The 21,435-nt window shown below is 48.5% G+C and overlaps 2 long non-coding RNA genes across 2 annotated transcripts; both read right to left on the reverse strand.

Annotated features, from left to right (window-relative positions):
* Positions 1-7,169: 7,169 nt before the first annotated feature.
* Positions 7,170-7,824, reverse strand: LOC118517029. The gene is made up of 2 exons (XR_004908232.1): positions 7,338-7,824; positions 7,170-7,266 (listed from the first exon to the last, which is right to left on the reverse strand). It is a non-coding gene; the product is annotated as an uncharacterized LOC118517029 (long non-coding RNA).
* A 1,734-nt stretch (positions 7,825-9,558) lies between these two features.
* On the reverse strand, positions 9,559-10,059 carry LOC118517028. Its single transcript, XR_004908231.1, has 2 exons — positions 9,668-10,059; positions 9,559-9,591 (listed from the first exon to the last, which is right to left on the reverse strand). It is a non-coding gene; the product is annotated as an uncharacterized LOC118517028 (long non-coding RNA).
* Positions 10,060-21,435: the final 11,376 nt, after the last annotated feature.

A 21,435-nucleotide genomic window follows, 5' to 3' on the forward strand; every position in this document is an offset into this window, starting at 1 on the left:
CACGATGTCTGCCACTGCCTGATGGTCGCCGAGTGCTCCAGCCGCTTGATCACCTCCTTGTCTATCAGCACCCGCCTCTGCAACGCCCGTTGGTGCCTGGTATAGCACCGCGCGACTTCGTCCACCTGCAGGTGTAGCGGGATCAATCCTGCCAGCACTACCGCCGTGTCGTAGCCGACGGTGCGGAAGGTCCTGGCGACACCTTTCGCCAAAGGTCGCTGCAGCTGCTCCAGTTTCCGCCTGCACCACTGGAACTTCACCGCCTCCGCCCAGATGGGTGCCGCGTATCGCACAACCGAGTCCGCCACTGCTGCCAGCAGCCGACGTTTAGCCAACCTCGGTCCGGCGTGGTTGGACATCACGCCGGTGGCCAGCTTCACCACACGGAGTGCCTTTGCGGTGGCCTTCTCGACGTGTGGCTTCCACGAGAGGTGGTCGTGAAGCATGACCCCGAGGTAGCGTATCGCCGGCTTCGAGCGGACCTCGACACCGTTGATCACCACGGGCACCGCTGGGTGGCCCCGACGCAGACTGGAGATGAGGACGATCTCCGTCTTTTCCGGGGCCAGCTGCAACCGATGTTGCTCCATCCAGGCGGAAATCGCTGCCACAGCTTCCTCCGCTACACCTGCCGCCTCCTCCGGTGTACACCCCTTGGCGAGTACTGCCAGGTCGTCCGCAAAGCCGATGACGGATGCACCTTCCGGCAGCTGCACTCCGAACACGCCGTCGTACAGGATATTCCACAGGGTGGGGCCCAGAATGGACCCCTGCGGAACACCTGCCGTTACTCGGCGTGTTACCGGACCGGAGCTGGTATCATACGTCAGCTCACGGTCGGAGAAGTACTCCTGCAGGATGCTGCGCAGTCCTGAGGGCACTCCTTTGGTCTGCAGCGCCAGTGCTATGGCCTGCCAGTCTGCGGAATTGAACGCGTTACGGACGTCCAGAGCAACGACAAGCAGGCAGCGCTTGTCGCGTCTATTCGTTCGTCCGAAACTCAGCGCAGATCTGGTGGCCTCCATCACCAGCCCAACCGCCTGAAGTGTCGACCGACCACGCCGAAAGCCGAACTGGTATTCGGAGAGGAGCGGCTCCGTCGGCATCTCGATGTGGTCGTTCAGGCGGTTAAGCAGTACTCGCTCGTACACCTTGCCGGGCGTGTCCAGCAACATCACCGGTCTCACCGATGACGGCTCGCCCGGGGGTTTTCCCGGTTTGGGAAGCAGCACCAGCTTCGCCTTCCTCCATTGCCGCGGGAAGCGGCCAGCATCCATCTGCTCCTGGAGGAGCCTCGCGAACGTCGTCGGATGCGCCCGGATGGCAGCCGAAAGGGCAGCGTTCGGCAGTCCATCCAGACCGGGCGCCTTCCGAGGGTTCAGGCCAGCCGCGATGTCGAGCAACTCCTGCTCCGTCACTGGCCTGATGTTGACGCCGTCCGGTTCGATGGGAGGCCAGGCAACAGGGGGGTGGTTCGGGCACAGCGCGTCCACAATGCGCTGCAGAACGGTCGGATCGCGTTCTTGTGCAACGCGGCTCCCTCCGAGCCGTCGCAGGAGCTCCACCTGCCACCTACCCGTCTCATCATCCGCCAGGTGTTGCAGGAATTCGCTATACCGGTCCCGCTTGCTAGCCCGGATCTCAGCTGTCAGCAGCTGGCGGGCCTCCTGGTGCCGTGCAGAAGCTGTTCTGCGGGCTGCCGTGTCGCTAGTCGGTACCCTGCTGTACCGTTCCCAAGCCAGGCGGCAGTTCTCCCGTAGCCGGCCAATCTCTGGTGTCCACCAGTACGCCGGACGTCCTGTGTGGCTGACTGACGGGGAAACCTCCGCCATGATTTCGCTGCACGCCCGGCTCAGGGTTCGGGTCAGGCCCTCAGGGTCCGTGGCCTCCTCCACGAAGTTGGCTGCCCGCAACGCGATGTCGAACAGCTCCCGGCTGAACTCCTTTGCCCGCCAGCGTCTGCCCGCTGCTCTCACTGCTGGTGCTGCTTCTGCTCCCGTTGAGTTCCGGCTCGTTGCCGCCGGCCTTTCCCCCACCTCGAAGCGGATGTACCGGTGATCGCTGAACGTGTACGTTCCCAGCATCCTCCATTGCCTGTCGGGGTCCCCGACGAGGTCCTGCCTGCTGATGGAAGTGCTGGCGAAGGCGACGTCCACAATGCTCGGGCGAGCGACGCCGTTCCCGAGGAAGGTGGCTTCCCTCCCAAGGTTCAGGACATCGAGCCCGAGACCCTCCGCCAGCTGTAGCAGTTCCTCGCCCTTCGTGTTGGTCCTGCTGCTGCCCCAGGCGCTATGCCAGGCGTTGAAGTCGCCGGCAAGCAACACTCGGGGGCGTCCTGAGGCGAGCACCTCAATGCGTTGCAGCATCTCAACAAACTGGGGGCCCCGATGCTTGGCGACGCGATACACGCTATGATCGTGACGCCTGCCACGTCCGCCGCCACGATGCCGGGAAAACTCGAGCTCCAAATCTGCTGAACCGGGTGGGAGTATCCGCTCGCGACAATGGCCACCAGCCTGTCGCGGTCCACCACCCAGTTTGCGTTCCCGTCCGGAACCGAACTCAGCTCGCACACCACCATAACGTCAACCCGCTCCGTCCGCATTGTGTGGAGAGCCAGGTCCTGCGCACTCCGACTCCTGTTGATGTTAACCTGCAGGACCTGGAGATGGCTCCCCACAGGCATGCTTAGCGGCGGGGGGGAAGGTTCGCTCCCCCGTGCGCTGCAATTCGATGTGGTCCTCCACACCGAATGCAGCTAACCGCACTGCTGCAGCTGGCCGCCCGATGGCCAGGAGCTCCGCATCTGATACAGCAGTTACTGCGATCGGGCCCGACGCAGTCCGCTGCCATGTGCCCCCACTCCAGGCACTGGAAGCAGCGGCGCTTTGCCGCCTCCAGCCTGGGGGCCTCCTGCAGCCGACACGAGGAGTAGTCGATCAGAAGGCGGTCTTTTTGGAGCAGGGCTTCCGCTTCCACTCGCGGTAGCTGCACTCGAGCCCGCTTTGTAGCATCTGCCCGCTCCCAGATGCGAAGCGAGGCCACCGCTGGCTCCTTGGCGAGTGCCGCCATCAGCGCCTCCCTGATCGTATCCTCCTCCGTGAGGTTGTCGACGTTTTTCAACACAACCTCCGCCATCTCCGTCAGGACCCTGGCGGATCCCAGCTCTCCCAGCGTGGACTGAATGCGGCTGCACAGCGCCGCCGAGTCCATGTCCCGTGCCAGCTCCATCCGAAGGTTCCCCTTCGGTGTCCGCTTGCCGATACGGATGTAATGCTGGACATCCTCCAGGGCCGGGCTCGTCCGGATGGGTCTGTACATGTCCGCGAAGGAGACCCCCGGTGCTGGGACCACCAGAATGGCGTCTGGTCGTCGTCTTTTTGTCCGTCGGTTCGCCTGTGCGGGGCGTTGGCTCTTGGTGGCAGGTTGCGGCCGCTGCCGCTGCTGAGGTGCAGCTGAAGGCTGGGCCTTTTGCCGCTTCCCCACAACCTGCCAACCACCTACCAGGGCATCGCGGTAGGATTGCTGCTGCTGCCGCCTGGTTTCCGGTGCCGGAAAGTCGTACGGCTGCTGCAGAGGCTGGGACCGCTGCCCGTGCCCGCTCCTCGCCCTCATCTGCCTCCCTTCCCTTTCGATCTCACGGCGCAGCTGCTCCTGCAGTTCCAGCAGGCGATGCTGGGCAGGACCCTGCGACTGGCGTGCCTCGGCTCTCTCCCTCTGCTTGGAGCGCCTGAGTGTCCTTTGGCTGGGCTTTGACCTGGAAGAGGCTTGGTTTCCCAAGCGCACGCCAGTCGCTGAATCCTCCAGCTGCACTACGGTTCGCACACCCGTTCGATATGTATCGAGCTCCGCGCGGAGCCTCGAGTTTTCCTCCTGACTCTTCCGGTAAAGAGCGGTTAGCTCCTCGAGCTTCTCCAAAACCCGCTCGTACATCCGCGCCTGTCTGTCCGACGCTTCTGCCGACGGCAAACTGGTCGGCTCCGATGCGGCTGGTGCCAGCATCTCAGGAGACATGGATCTACTTGGCGACGGCGTCGGGGCGGGAGCGGGGGAGGTACGCTTCCGCGCTCCCTCGTCCGGCTCTTCCAGCGGTTTTCTCGGGGCTGGCTTGGGTGCCCCCTGAGAGCTCCGTAGTGACGACATCGTCCCTGGCGACAACTCCAGGGGTGTCATCACAACGCGCGGAGACAGTCTCCTTTTCTTCGGCTTGATGATCTCGGGGACCACCTCCACCGAATCATCACTCTCTACTCCCGACATTATGCTGCTGCCCGGTTCGTCATCTTATCCAGCGTTGTACTCACTGGATACGTGCGCCTGGCCGGTATGCATCCTGCATTGGTTTATAGCACGCTCAGTGCGGAGCTTTGGGTTTGTTTCTCCGGAGAAACTTCCGCTAGTGCCCCATAGAGGGCGCTGGTGGCACTAGGGGGGAATTCTCGCAGGACAACAACCGGGATGACCGATGGTGTGCCCACTGTCCAGACGTCAAACCCAAGGCACGTCACCCTACGCACGCACTCACTGACACAGCCAAGCCCTTACGTGCTAAGTTCACGTGCCCTTAGCAGGTGGTATTGCCTGCTGGTCAAACGCACTTTTCCGCACTGTTTTAACACTGAATGTTTCTTCCCTCGTTGGGGGTAATGTTTGTAACACTGTTATGCTCCTGTCCGTAATAAAAATACACTGCACAGCGGCTGCGGGCTCCCCTTCAACCGCACCGAAAGGGAGCGCTACGCTCGCACGCACTTACAGCACCACACACGCACCCTTCGTGGCCACACGCACCGGTGCACGACGCAATGTTTGTGTGCCAATAATCGACGTTTTTTCCACTTTTTCACCAAAACTTCACGGTGTTTGCGCAAAATATGTGTTCGTACACGTTTCTAACAAATTTGCACCACCACTTTGTAAGTTTTTTTTCGTAAAAACACTATAATCACAAGGAGCTAACGGAAGGCGTCCGCTTGCTTCCTTTGACAGTTCGCCTCTCCAAGCTCCACTTCTTGTGGTGCCCTTCCGTCAATTCCTTTAAGTTTCAACTTTGCAACCATACTTCCCCCGGAACCCGATTTTGGTTTCCCGGAAGCTACTGAGAGCACCGAATGTAGTAGCGTCTCCCAATTGCTGATTGGCATCGTTTACGGTTAGAACTAGGGCGGTATCTAATCGCCTTCGATCCTCTAACTTTCGTTCTTGATTAATGAAAGCATCCATGGCAAACGCTTTCGCTTCAGTTGGTCCTACGACGGTCTACGAATTTCACCTCTCGCGCCGTAATACCAATGCCCCCAACTACTTCTGTTAATCATTACCTCTGGGTCTATACAAAACCAACCAAAAGACTCAGACCGAGGTTATGTTCCATTATTCCATGCAAGATTATTCTCGGCCAACGCCAACCCTGGGCGGGTGTAGACGCTTTTGTACTAGCCTGCTTGAAGCACTCTAATTTGTTCAAGGTAAATGGGAGCTGCCCGGGCACCACGCACCGGCTCGGGACGTGCCCGACCGATCACGAGGTTGACGCCCAGGCACACCATTGTGAGTCGCAGCCGCGAGCTCGCGCACGAACGTATCCGGCGTGTGCCGGGCGCCCGCGGCGGTCGCGTGTCTGGACGGGGAATCAACTTCGAACGTTTTAACCGCAACAACTTTAATATACGCTAGTGGAGCTGGAATTACCGCGGCTGCTGGCACCAGACTTGTCCTCCACTTGATCCTTATTGAAGGATTTATGCTCAATTCATTCCAATTATGGACCATCGTTAGAGAGGTCCATATTGTTATTTATCGTCACTACCTCCCCGTGCCGGGATTGGGTAATTTACGTGCCTGCTGCCTTCCTTGGATGTGGTAGCCATTTCTCAGGCTCCCTCTCCGGAATCGAATCCTGATTCCCCGTTACCCGTCGCAACCATGGTAGTCCTCTACACTACCATCAATAGTTGATAGGGAAGACATTTGCAAGATCTGTCGTCGGTCAAGCGACCATACGATCGGCATCCTTATCCAGACTTCAACTCAAGCCGCCCGGAGGCGATTGGTTTTACTAATAAGTGCACCAGTTCCACCGCCCGCAAGCGGACAGCGGTCCCGGCATGTTGCATGTATTAGCTCTGGCTTTTCCACAGTTATCCAAGTAACTGATGGGTGGATGATCTTGTGAATTATGGCTGTTGTACTGAGCCTTATGCGGTTTCACATTCATTTATGTTTGTACTTAGACATGCATGGCTTAACCTTTGAGACAAGCGTATATTACTGGTAGGATCAACCAGAATTCGTCTTCGTCAATTGCTTGTTCGATATTATTTGTCTACCAGGGCACCAGTCCCCGCAGACACTCTTTCTTCGTTCACCAGGTGACACAATCTTTGTTGTGAACACTCTTGTTGACCTGCGGCAGTACACCGACTCCACAGCGCCAATCACCACACGAGCAAAGGTTATTGAGGAGGATGTCAGATTATCGATGTACATCGTACACCAACATTTGACGTACCGAGGCATTACACCCCGCACGTCCCCAACAGGACCTATCAAGGCTCGCATACGACCTGCGACTTACTGCGGCTCCCTGAAGGTCCCCGTAGGACTACCATCACCATTTAAGGTGTAGTTGACTTGTAAGGGCACGGTGGTCCCCACAAGTCCCCGATTATTCGCAAAGGTTGTCCTACGATTGTTCCTGACTCCTTTTGCTCTCCGCAGGTCCCCGTAGGACAACCATCACCATTTAAGGTGTAGTTGACTTGTAAGGGCACGGTGGTCCCCACAAGTCCCCGATTATTCGAAGAGATTGTCCTGCGAGTTTTTGTGACCCTTGGGTTTCCGAACTTTGCTACGATGGTTCTGCCTCCAGAGGAGGCTTATGAACACTTCGTATCATTTCTTGCACCGAACCATGGGATCGCGAGATTGCTCCCGGATCCCTACCCGGTTTGCACGATTGAGGGCCAGGGGTATGTAGAAATCGAGCGAAATGGGGGAAAAATCCCGAAGCAAAAATCCGTCATAAAAGCCATCACTTAGACGCATTTTATGACGATTTTCAAATTTCGACAGCTTTTCGCCCATTTCTTCCATTTCGCCCCTTGGCTGTTTCGCCGCGATTTCTTTCAGTGTGTGCGTGTCATCTAGCATGAATGTGGCACTGTGCGTGTGATTGTTACCCTTTATTGAAATTCACAGCTGAAAACATAAACATTCAGATTTAAAAGCGCAAAGCAGCATTCAAGTTCAACTCAGCAGTTTCACCTGAAAAATAAATAAATAAAAGTAAGTAAGATTAAGTGCATGACAATGAATCAAATTATTATCATACTCACATAAAAAATAATAAAACGATTGATTATTTCAGCCAAAATATAATGTCGGAACCACCAAAGAAAGGGTGCCTTTTTACACTGCAACAACTGCCTTCGGCTGTATTATGCTCCACAGGGGCGATTGTCCGTGTTTTTGGACCGCGAACGTCATCAAGACCGACGCCGGAACCGTCTCTTGCCCCCGATGCTGGTACCATGGATATCGCTACGCGACCGGCAGGATCGGTGGAACAAAAGAGAGGATCGCAGCCGTCCACTTGTGCGACGCCGGTACCGGCATTTGTTCCCGCTGCAGGTTCCATGCGTGTCATTCCGCGGCCGGCAGGATCGTCTGCGACGTCGGAATCTTCTACTGCTCTCAATGCTGGTTCCGTGGATATCGCTACGCGTCCGGCAGGATCGATGGCACAAAAGCGAGGATCGCAGCCCTCAACGAAAGCGATACGTGGGATGATTCTTGTGCCTGCTAGTTCCGTGCGTGTTGTTCCACTACAACCACAAGTGTGACGCCGAAATCGTCTGTTGCTTCAGCTGCTGGTACATGCGTGCATGACTTTGCGCGACCGGCAAAAACGACTGTCGTGCATCAAGGATTCCGTCAGCCGTCACTAAGCATGACGCCGGAACCGTGTGTTTCATCATCACCGGGATCAACATTTCACGAAGAGCAGTCGTCAGCAAGCAGCATTCATCCGTCCACCGTATCTATTAATGTAAATAAGAACACAGAGTTATTTCAAGCAAAAACAACTTGTCCTGGGCACTATTTTTGTTCACAATGTTTATTATTAACACTGGATGCACGAACTGCCCAAACGGCTGCGGTAGTGAATGAAATTTCGGCCACAATACACCCGATGAAAGGCGTGCGACGAAATGCTCAAACCATCCCGATACAATATATAAGCAACGAAGAGTCACTGGACAGGTTTGAAGAGCATCTTACAGATGAAAATTTGTTTTACACCTTCATACAGCGTGCGGATGCTGAATTATCCAGCCAAAATGCGAAAAGCCGACTGCATGAAGTGTTGGATATAATGTTCGACAAACAATTTTTAGCCAAGTGTAGCTGGCTCGGATCGGGTGGAAGAAAAATAGCCTTCAAAAACTATGTACATACTATGCAATTTTTAAAAAATGTAGCCACAAACCACATGGGCGTAGAAGTAGATATAAACTTCGTAGAAATGTACATAAAAAAATGGATATGCTCCTAAAAGTAGCTCTGTAAGGCATTAGAAAAACTTTCAGTCGCACAAGACGTACTATGTAAATTTATATTTAAGTCATTATTAAGTTTGAGTTTTATTAAGTTCTTATGTTTCCTTTTTTAGTCTCTTAACGTTTTAATTTTTGTTTTTTTTTTAATTAGAACGGTCGTATTGCCTTTTTCATATTTACCAAACATAGGTTTAAGTAGTGTATATATTTAATTCTGACTATCTTAACTTTATTCGTAGCTGCGTCCTGCGTATAGCAAAACGATCCAAATGGGATACGTTGTTCGATCCGGCCACGTGAAAGACTGCTGTCATATAAAATTATGACAAAAAATGTGATACGAAAGTAACACAAGCTGTGATAAATTAAACACTGACTAAACCTGAAACAATCACGTAAACAACTAAGTCAATTATGTATGTGATAAAAGTAAATATTTAATATTGAAAGGTTCGTCAGTATACTGATTGCCGCAAATACAACGTAATATACACCAGATTATATGTGATTATTATTTATTTTTTCGAAAACAATTACAATATTACTTTTTATTATGACATGACAATTGATAATTCAAAATTTTACAATTATTTATTCAACTAATGTCTGTATGAGAGGTACAAATACATAGTTCGTGTCGTCCGTTTTAATAGCTACTAACTTACACTTGATATCTGTTGGTGAAAAAACTATCGATTCTATGGTAAGGTAGCTTGTATTTGCCTCATATATATCTTTCATCATAGGCGAACAAAAGAAAGTATGAGTTTCTGTGATTTTGTTAAATGCTGTCCCATAAATGTTAATCGTTGATCCTATTTTTTCTGCTTTACAATATTTAACAATATAAAAATCCTTAGTTAAAAACCAATTATCTTGAGTACATGGATATAGACGCATATTATAATTTATATGCTATGTTACTTCACTACATCGATATCCAGAAAATAGGTAACACGTGCCGCACTGTGATGTTTTCCTTCTACTGTACATTTTGGGCACCCATGTTTATGATTGAAGTATGCAACACCTAAAAGAAAAAAGATAATTAATATACTATGCTAGTTATGCGAAAATTACATCATGTAAATGCTTCTCTAACTTACCATTTATGAACGCACGCGCTGGTGAATCTGCGATGATAGCTCTAACGCATATTTGGATGAGCTTATCGGCTATCACAATGCCATTCTGTATCAACTCATTCAGCTCATTTACAAGCGGCCTATATTGTCACAATCAACGGAAATTAACCAGTCGATGATAATTTCTTCTGCTTCAACTTCTTCATCAAACGAATGATGGCTTATTGGTTCCGGATCTGGAATGCAAAAGATGGATATTAATATTGCAATTAAATATGCTTTCATGTAGTCAATCTTGTTCTTACCTTCAAACGTGGTTGCTGCAGGAATGATGTTAGCACCGAATGAACTGCTCTCGCCAAATAATTCTGCCTCTAGTTTAGCGTTATTAGCTTTGATAATCTTGCTGGTTTGGCCGGCTCGACGCATTCTTTTGACCGACATTGTTACACTTCGAACACTACTACAAGGAATGTACTTGAGAAATGTAAGCAATTTGCGTCATTTAATCGCAAACGTATGTAAGTTGCTTGATAATTTACGCAAAGCTAGAACAAATTCTCTACACACTTGTTAACTATGTTTTTCACTTAGGAAGTTTCTAACACTGTCACGCGCACAGATAAAGACACCGATTGTAGCGATAACTCGAACCGAATGAACACGAAAACGACATTTGCATATGTAAATAACCAACGACCAACGAATAGAATAGTAGAATTTGGTATATGCTATCGTAGGTATCGGATGAAGAATTGTTTACATTTATTTGTTGTGTAATGTAGGTACATGATTTTGATACATGTTTCCCTCCTTACCAATTGACATTATGGTAGGTAGAAGGAAAGTTCTACAACAACAAATGTTAGCAACAGCTAGTAACGCGTATATACATAGATATGAGTTGTATAATCTTACCTCTTCGATATGTATAATATATGTTGACCTAGCCGTGCAAGAAAGAAGACAGCCGAAACAAAATTGGTTGCTTGAGCTATGGGTGGAGGTAGGAAAAAAATAGGTTAAACAAGGTGTAATATTAGCGCAAATGAAATAACAGTAGGCGTTGCTATGAACACAGTAGTATGGAAAACAATACGTTACCTTTTTCTGCCCGGTAATGTGCAATTCGAATGAAATATGATGATCACAAAACAGTAATACTCTTTTCGTTGTTTACACCTATATTGGGAAGATGCTGGAGTATCAGCCGCACACAAAGCTTTTTTGAAGTAATTTTTGTTATTCAACGGCACTGCACATATCGGTAATAGCTTCGATGTGTTCAAAATAAAGAATATTTAGATTATTTCACGAATTTTTGCACATAACCAAGCGGATTGCACATGTTTACTTTCTGAACTCCAACTGAGTTTGTTTACACATTTTTTGACATAGCGGCGTTTCGCTCACTTTTGACGCACGCACACATTCAAAGACAGCACAGCGCATGCGCTGCAACGAGCAAAACAGCTAGTTCGCCCAAGCGAGATTGCCCCCCCACGAGTTTCACCCATTTTCGCACGATTTCTACAAACCCTTCACCTACAAACTGACCCAAATTGTTTGCCGGGTAGGAAAAGCCGATTATGGAACCCTTTTCGTTCTTTGGACACCTCCTATAACTTGTATGGCGACTATGGGGACCTTCATTTCGTACTCAGTTGGTACCCCTATTCATCGAGGGTATCGTTTTGATACCCCCAACAGACCTATGGACACCGTCTTACTACTCCTTGGAGCAGTTATTAGAGAACCATATAGTAGGAACAGCCGAATATGGAACCCTTTTCGTTCTTTGGACACCTCCTACAACTTGTATGGCGACTATGGGGACCTTCATGTGGAACTCAGTTGGTACCCCTATTCATCGAGGGTATCGTTTTGATACCCCTTACAGACCTTTGGATACCGTCTTACTACTCCTTGGAGCAGTCATCAAGGAACCAAATAGTAGGAACAGCCGATTATGGAACCCTTTTCGTTCTTTGGACACCTCCTATAACTTGTATGGCGACTTCGGGGACCTTCATTTCGTACTCAGTTGGTACCCCTATTCATCGAGGGTATCGTTTTGATACCCCCAACAGACCTTTGGACTCAGTCTTACTACTCCTTGGAGCAGCCATCAGGGAACCAAACAGTAGGAACAGCCGAATATGGAACCCTTTTCGTTCTTTGGACACCTCCTATTACTAGTATGGCGACTATGGGGACCTTCATTTCGTACTCAGTTGGTATCCCTATTCATCGAGGGTATCGTTTTGATACCCCCAACAGACCTTTGGACACAGTCTTACTACTCCAGGGAGCAGTCATCAGAGAACCAAATAGAAGGAACAGCCGATTATGGAACCCTTTTCGTTCTTTGGACACCTCCTATAACTTGTATGGCGACTTCGGGGATCTTCATTTCGTACTCAGTTGATACCCCTATTCATCGAGGGTATCGCTGTGATACCCCCAACAGACCTTTGGACTCAGTCTTACTACTCCTTGGAGCAGCCATCAGGGAACCATACAGTAGGAACAGCCGAATATGGAACCCTTTTCGTTCTTTGGACACCTCCTACAAATTGTATGGCGACTTTTGGGATCTTCATTTCGTACTCAGTTGGTACCCCTATTCATCGAGGGTATCGCTTTGATACCCCCAACAGACCTTTGGACACAGTCTTACTACTCCTTGGAGCAGCCATCCGGGAACCATACAGTAGGAATAGCCGAATATGGAACCCTTTTCGTTCTTTGGACACCTCCTATAACTTGTATGGCGACTATGGGGACCTTCATTTCGTACTCAGTTGGTACCCCTATTCATCGAGGGTATCGTTGTGATACCCCTTACAGACCTTTGGACACAGTCTTACTACTCTTTGGAGCAGTCATCAAAGAACCAAAGAGTAGGAACAACCGATTATGGAATCCTTTTCGATCTTTGGACACCTCCTATAACTTGTATGGCGACTATTGGGACCATCATTTCGTACTCAGTTGGTACCCCTATTCATCGAGGGTATCGTTTTGATACCCCTTACAGACCTTTGGACACCGTCTTCCTACTCCTTAGAGCAGTCATCAGAGAACCATATAGTAGGAACAGCTGATTATGGAACCCTTTTCGTTCTTTGGACACCTCCTATAAATTGTATGGCGACTATGGGGACCTTCATTTCGTACTCAGTTGGTACCCCTATTCATCGAGGGTATCGTTTTGAAACCTCTTACAGACCTTTGGACTCAGTCTTACTACTCCTTGGAGCAGCCATCAGAGAACCATTTAGTAGGAACAGCCGATTATGGAACCCTTTTCGTTCTTTGGACACCTCCTATAACTTGTATGGCGACTATGGGGACCTTCATTTCGTAATCAGTTGGTACCCCTATTCATCGAGGGTATCGCTTTGATACCCCCAACAGACCTTTGGACACCGTCTTACTACTCCTTGGAGCAGTCATCAGCGAACCAAATAGTAGGAACAGCTGATTATGGAACCCTTTTCGTTCTTTGGACACCTCCTATAACTTGTATGGCGACTATGGGGACCTTCATTTCGTACTCAGTTGGTACCCCTATTCATCGAGGGTATCGCTTTGATACCCCCAACAGACCTTTGGACACCGTCTTACTACTCCTTGGAGCAGCCATCAGAGAACCAAATAGTAGGAACAGCTGATTATGGAACCCTTTTCGTTCTTTGGACACCTCCTACAACTTGTATGGCGACTATGGGGACCTTCATTTCGTACTCAGTTGGTACCCCTATTCATCGAGGGTATCGTTTTGAAACCTCTTACAGACCTTTGGACTCAGTCTTACTACTCCTTGGAGCAGCCATCAGAGAACCATTTAGTAGGAACAGCCGATTATGGAACCCTTTTCGTTCTTTGGACACCTCCTATAACTTGTATGGCGACTATGGGGACCTTCATTTCGTAATCAGTTGGTACCCCTATTCATCGAGGGTATCGCTTTGATACCCCCAACAGACCTTTGGACACCGTCTTACTACTCCTTGGAGCAGTCATCAGCAAACCAAATAGTAGGAACAGCTGATTATGGAACCCTTTTCGTTCTTTGGACACCTCCTATAACTTGTATGGCGACTATGGTGACCTTCATATCGTACCCCTATTCATCGAGGGTATCGTTTTGATACCCCTTACAGACCTTTGGACACAGTCTTACTACTCCTTGGAGCAGTCATCAAAGAACCATATAGCAGGAACAGCCGATTATGGAACCCTTTTCGGTTTTTGGACACCTCCTATTACTTGTATGGCAACTATGGGGACCTTCATTTCGTACTCAGTTGGTACCGCTATTCATCGAGGGTATCGTTTTGATACCCCTTACAGACCTTTGGATACAGCCTTAATACTCCTTGGAGCAGTCATCAGAGAACCAAATAGTAGGAACAGCTGAATATGGAACCCTTTTCGTTCTTTCGACACCTCCTATAACTTGTATGGCGACTATGGGGACCTTCATTTCGTACTCAGTTGGTACCCCTATTCATCGAGGGTATCGTTTTGATACCCCAAACAGACCTTTGGACACAGTTTTACTACTACTTGGAGCAGTCATCAAAGAACCATATAGCAGGAACAGCCGAATATGGAACCCTTTTCGTTCTTTGGACACCTCCTTCAACTTGTATGGCGACTATGGTGACCTTCATATCGTACCCCTATTCATCGAGGGTATCGTTTTGATACCCCCAACAGACCCTTGGACACAGTCTTACTACTCCTTGGAGCAGCCATCAGGGAACCATACAGTAGGAACAGCCGATTATGGAACCCTTTTCGTTCTTTGGACACCTCCTACAACTTATATGGCGACTATGGGGACCTTCATTTCGTACTCAGTTGGTACCCCTATTCATCGAGGGTATCGTTTTTATACCCCCAACAGACCTTTGGACACAGTCTTAATACTCCTTGGAGCAGTCATCAGGGAACCATACAGTAGGAACAGCCGATTATGGAACCCTTTTCGTTCTTTGGACACCTCCTACAACTTGTATGGCGACTATGGGGACCTTCATTTCGTACTCAGTTGGTACCCCTATTCATCGATGGTATCGTTTTGATACCCCTTACAGACCTTTGGTTACCGTCTTACTACTCCTTGGAGCAGTCTTCAGAGAACCATACAGTACGAACATTCGATTGTGGAACCCTTTTCGTTCTTTGGACACCTCCTACAACTTGGATGGCGACTATGGGGACCTTCATTTCGTACTCAGTTGGTACCCCTATTCATCGAGGGTATCGTTTTGATACCCCCAACAGACCTTTGGACACAGTCTTACTACTCCTTGGAGCAGTCATCAGAGAACCAAATAGTAGGAACAGCCGATTATGGAACCCTTTTCGTTCTTTGGACACCTCCTATAACTTGTATGGCGACTATGGGGACGTTCTTTTCGTACTCAGTTGGTACCCCTATTCATCGAGGGTATCGTTTTGATATCCCTTACAGACCTTTGGACACAGTCTTACTACTCCTTGGAGCAGTCATCAAGGGACCATATAGTAGGAACAGCCGATTATGGAGCCCTTTTCGTTCTTTGGACACCTCCTATAACTTGTATGGCGACTATGGGGACCTTCATTTCGTACTCAGTTGGTACTCCTATTCATCGAGGGTATCGTTTTGATATCCCTTACAGACCTTTGGACACAGTCTTACTACTCCTTGGAGCAGTCTTCAGAGAACCATACAGTACGAACATTCGATTGTGGAACCCTTTTCGTTCTTTGGACACCTCCTACAACTTGGATGGCGACTATGGGGACCTTCATTTCGTACTCAGTTGGTACCCCTATTCATCGAGGGTATCGTTTTGATACCCCCAACAGACCTTTGGACTCAGTCTTACTACTCCTTGGAGCAGCCATCAGGGAACCATACAGTAGGAACAGCCGAATATGGAACCCTTTTCGTTCTTTGGACACCTCCTATAACTTGTATGGCGACTATGGGGACCTTCATTTCGTACTCAGTTGGTACTCCTATTCATCGAGGGTATCGTTTTGATATCCCTTACAGACCTTTGGACACAGTCTTACTACTCCTTGGAGCAGTCATCAAGGGACCATATAGTAGGAACAGCCGATTATGGAGCCCTTTTCGTTCTTTGGACACCTCCTATAACTTGTATGGCGACTATGGGGACCTTCATTTCGTACTCAGTTGGTATCCCTGTTCATCGAGGGTATTGTTTTGATACCCCCAACAGACCTTTGGACACAGTCTTACTACTCCTTGGAGCAGTCATCAGAGAACCATGTAGTAGGAACAGCCGAATATGGAACCCTTTTCGTTCTTTGGACACCTCCTATTACTTGTATGGCGACTATGGGGACCTTCATTTCGTACTCAGTTGGTACTCCTATTCATCGAGGGTATCGTTTTGATACCCCTTACTGACCTTTGGACACAGTATAACTACTCCTTGGAGCAGTCATCAAAGAAACATACAGTAGGAACAGCCGATTATGGAACCCTTTTCGTTCTTTGGACACCTCCTACAACTTGTATGGCGACTATGGGGACCTTCATTTCGTACTCAGTTGGTACCCCTGTTCATCGAGGGTATCGTTTTGATACCCCCAACAGACCTTTGGACACAGTCTTAATACTCCTTGGAGCAGTCATCAAAGAACCAAATAGTAGGAACAGCCGATTATGGAACCCTTTTCGTTCTTTGGACACCTCCTACAACTTGGATGGCGACTATGGGGACCTTCATTTCGTACTCAGTTGGTACCCCTATTCATCGAGGGTATCGTTTTGATACCCCCAACACACCTTTGGACACAGTCTCACTACTCCATGGAGCAGCCATCAGGGAACCAAACAGTAGGAACTGACGATTATGGAGCCCTTTTCGTTCTTTGGACACCTCCTACAACTTGTATGGCGACTATGGGGACCTTCATTTCGTACTCAGTTGGTACCCCTATTCATCGAGGGTATCGTTTTGATACCCCCAACAGACCTTAGGACAAAGCCATACTACTCCTTGGAGCAGTCATCAAAGAACCAAATAGTAGGAACAGCCGAATATGGAACCCTTTTCGTTCTTTGGACACCTCCTACAACTTGTATGGCGACTATGGGGACCTTCATTTCGTACTCAGTTGGTACCCCTATTCATCGTGGGTATCGTTTTGATACCCCTTACGGTCCTTTGGACTCAGTCTTACTACTCCTTGGAGCAGCCATCAGGGAACCATACAGTAGGAACAGCCGAATATGGAACCCTTTTCGTTCTTTGGACAACTCCTACAACTTGTATGACGTCTTCGGGGACCTTCATTTCGTACTCAGTTGGTACCCCTATTCATCGAGGGTATCGTTTTGATACCCCCAACAGACCTTTGGACACAGTCTTACTACTCCTTGGAGCAGTCATCAAAGAACCATATAGTAGGAACAGCCGATTATGGAACCCTTTTCGTTCTTTGGACACCTCCTATAACTTGTATGGCGACTATGGGGACCTTCATATCGTACTCAGTTGGTACCCCTATTCATCGAGGGTATCGTTTTTATACCCCCAACAGACCTTTGAACACAGTCTTAATACTCCTTGGAGCAGTCATCAAAGAACCATTTAGTAGGAACAGCCGATTATGGAACCCTTTTCGTTCTTTGGACACCTCCTATAACTTGTATGACGACTATGGGGACCTTCATTTCGTACTCAGTTGGTACCCCTATTCATCGAGGGTATCGTTTTGATACCCCCAACAGACCTTTGGACACCGTCTTACTATTCCTTGGAGCAGTCATCAGAGAACCAAATAGAAGGAACAGCCGATTATGGAACCCTTTTCGATCTTTGGACACCTTCTACAACTTGTATGGCGACTTTGGGGACTTTCAATTCATACTCAGTTGGTACCCCTATTCATCGTGGGTATCGTTTTGATACCCCCAACAGACCTTTGGACTCAGTCTTACTACTCCTTGGAGCAGCCATCAGGGAACCATACAGTAGGAACAGCCGATTATGGAACCCTTTTCGATCTTTGGACACCTCCTACAACTTGTATGGCGCCTATGGGGACCATCATTTCGTACTCAGTTGGTACCCCTATTCATCGAGGGTATCGTTTTGATACCCCCAACAGACCTTTGGACACAGCCTTACTACTCCTTACAGCAGTCATCAGAGAACCAAATAGTAGGAACAGCCGATTATGGAACCCTTTTCGTTCTTTGGACACCTCCTACAACTTGTATGGCAACTATGGGGACCTTCATTTCGCACTCAGTTGGTACCCTTATTCATCGAGGGTATCGCTTTGATACCCCCAACAGACCTTTGGACACCGTCTTACTACTCCTTAGAGCAGTCATCAGAGAACCATTTAGTAGGAACAGCCGATTATGGAACCCTGTTCGTTCTTTGGACACCTCCTATAACTTGTATGACGACTATGGGGACCTTCATTTCGTACTCAGTTGGTACCCCTATTCATCGAGGGTATCGTTTTGATACCCCCAACAGACCTTTGGACACCGTCTTACTATTCCTTGGAGCAGTCATCAGAGAACCAAATAGAAGGAACAGCCGATTATGGAACCCTTTTCGATCTTTGGACACCTTCTACAACTTGTATGGCGACTTTGGGGACTTTCAATTCATACTCAGTTGGTACCCCTATTCATCGAGGGAATCGTTTTGATACCCCTTACACACCTTTGGACACAGTCTTACTACTCCTTGGAGCAGCCATCAAAGAACCAAATAGTAGGAACAGCCGATTATGGAACCCTTTTCGTTCTTTGGACACCTCCTACAACTTGTATGGCGACTATGAGGACTTTCATTTCGTACTCAGTTGGTACCCCTATTCATCGAGGGTATCGTTTTGATACCCCCAACAGACCTTTGGACACCGTCTTACTATTCCTTGGAGCAGTCATCAGAGAACCAAATAGAAGGAACAGCCGATTATGGAACCCTTTTCGATCTTTGGACACCTTCTACAACTTGTATGGCGACTTCGTGGACCTTCATTCCGTACTCAGTTGGTACTCTTATTCATCGAGAGTATCGTTTTGATACCCCTTACAGACCTTTGAACACAGTCTTAATACTCCTTAAGCAGTCATCAAAGAACCATATAGTAGGAGCAGCCGAATATGGAACCCTTTTCGTTCTTTGGACACCTCCTACAACTTGTATGGCGACTATGGGGACCTTCATTTCGTATTCAGTTGGTACCCCTATTCATCGAGGGTATCGTTTTGATACCCCTTACAGACCTTTGGACACAGTCTTACTACTCCTTGGAGCAGCCATCAGGGAACCATACAGTAGGAACAGCCGATTATGGAACCCTTTTCGTTATTTGGACACCTCCTATAACTTGTTTGGCGACTATGGGGACCTTCATTTCGTACTCAGTTGGTACTCCCATTTTTCGAGAGTATCGTTTTGATACCCCCAACAGACCTTTGGACACAGTCTTACTACTCCTTGGAGCAGTCATCAAAGAACCATATAGTAGGAACAGCCGATTATGGAACCCTTTTCGTTCTTTGGACACCTCCTACAACTTGTATGGCGACTATGGGGACCTGTATTACGTATTCAGTTGGTACCCCTATTCATCGAGGGTATCGTTTTGATACCCCTTACAGACCTTTGGACACAGTCTTACTACTCCTTGGAGCAGTCGTTTAAGAACCAAATAGTAGGAACAGCCGAATATGGAACCCTTTTCGATCTTTGGACACCTCCTACAACTTGTATGGCGACTTAGGGGTCCTTCATATCGTACTCAGTTGGTACCCCTATTCATCGAGGGTATCGTTTTGATACCCCCAACAGACCTTTGGACACCGTCTTACTACTCCTTGGAGCAGTCATCAAGGAACCATATAGTAGGAACAGCCGATTATGGAACCCTTTTCGTTCTTTGGACACCTCCTACAATTTGTATGGCGACTATGGGGACCATAATTTCGTAATCAGTTGATACCCCTATTCATCGAGGGTATCGTTTTGATATCCCTTACAGACCTTTGGACACAGTCTTACTACTCCTTGGAGCAGTCATCAAGGAACCATATAGTAGGAACAGACGATTATGGAACCCTTTTCGATCTTTGGACACCTCCTACAACTTGTATGGCGACTTAGGGGTCCTTCATTTCGTACTCAGTTGGTACCCCTATTCATCGAGGGTATCGTTTTGATACCCCCAACAGACCTTTGGACACCGTCTTACTACTCCTTGGAGCAGTCATCAGAGAACCAAATAGTAGGAACAGCCGATTATGGAACCCTTTTCGTTCTTTGGACACCTCCTATAACTTGTATGGCGCCTATGGGGACCATCATTTCGTACTCAGTTGGTACCCCTATTCATCGAGGGTATCGTTTTGATACCCCCGACAGACCTTTGGACACAGCCTTACTACTCCTTACAGCAGTCATCAGAGAACCAAATAGTAGGAACAGCCGATTATGGAACCCTTTTCGTACTTTGGATACCTCCTATAACTTGGATGGCGACTATGGGGACCTTCATTTCGTACTCAGTTGGTAACCCTTTTCATCGAGGGTATCGTTTTTATACCCCCAACAGACCTTTGGACACAGTCTTAATACTCCTTGGAGCAGTCATCAAAGAACCATTTAGTAGGAACAGCCGAATATGGAACCCTTTTCGTTCTTTGGACACCTCCTACAACTTGTATGGCAACTATGGGGACCTTCATTTCGCACTCAGTTGGTACCCCTATTCATCGAGGGTATCGTTTTGATACCCCCAACAGACCTTTGGACACCGTCTTACTATTCTTTGGAGCAGTCATCAGAGAACCAAATAGAAGGAACAGCCGATTATGGAACCCTTTTCGATCTTTGGACACCTTCTACAACTTGTATGGCGACTTCGTGGACCTTCATTCCGTACTCAGTTGGTACTCTTATTCATCGAGAGTATCGTTTTGATACCCCTTACAGACCTTTGAACACAGTCTTAATACTCCTTAAGTAGTCATCAAAGAACCATATAGTAGGAGCAGCCGAATATGGAACCCTTTTCGTTCTTTGGACACCTCCTACAACTTGTATGGCGACTATGGGGACCTTCATTTCGTACTCAGTTGGTACCCCTATTCATCGAGGGTATCGTTTTGATACCCCCAACACACCTTTGGACACAGTCTTACTACTCCTTGGAGCAGCCATCAAAGAACCAAATAGTAGGAACAGCCGAATATGGAACCCTTTTCGTTCTTTGGACACCTCCTACAACTTGTATGGCGACTATGAGGACTTTCATTTCGTACTCAGTTGGTACCCCTATTCATCGAGGGTATCGTTTTGATACCCCCAACAGACCTTTGGACACCGTCTTACTATTCTTTGGAGCAGTCATCAGAGAACCAAATAGAAGGAACAGCCGATTATGGAACCCTTTTCGATCTTTGGACACCTACTACAACTTGTATGGCGACTTCGTGGACCTTCATTCCGTACTCAGTTGGTACTCTTATTCATCGAGAGTATCGTTTTGATACCCCTTACAGACCTTTGAACACAGTCTTAATACTCCTTAAGTAGTCATCAAAGAACCATATAGCAGGAGCAGCCGAATATGGAACCCTTTTCGTTCTTTGGACACCTCCTACAACTTGTATGGCGACTATGGGGACCTTCATTTCGTACTCAGTTGGTACCCCTATTCATCGAGGGTATCGTTTTGATACCCCCAACAGACCTTTGGACACAGTCTAACTACTCCTTGGAGCA

Source organism: Anopheles stephensi, unplaced genomic scaffold, assembly GCF_013141755.1.
Source record: "Anopheles stephensi strain Indian unplaced genomic scaffold, UCI_ANSTEP_V1.0 ucontig440, whole genome shotgun sequence".
Lineage (NCBI taxonomy): Eukaryota > Metazoa > Arthropoda > Insecta > Diptera > Culicidae > Anopheles > Anopheles stephensi.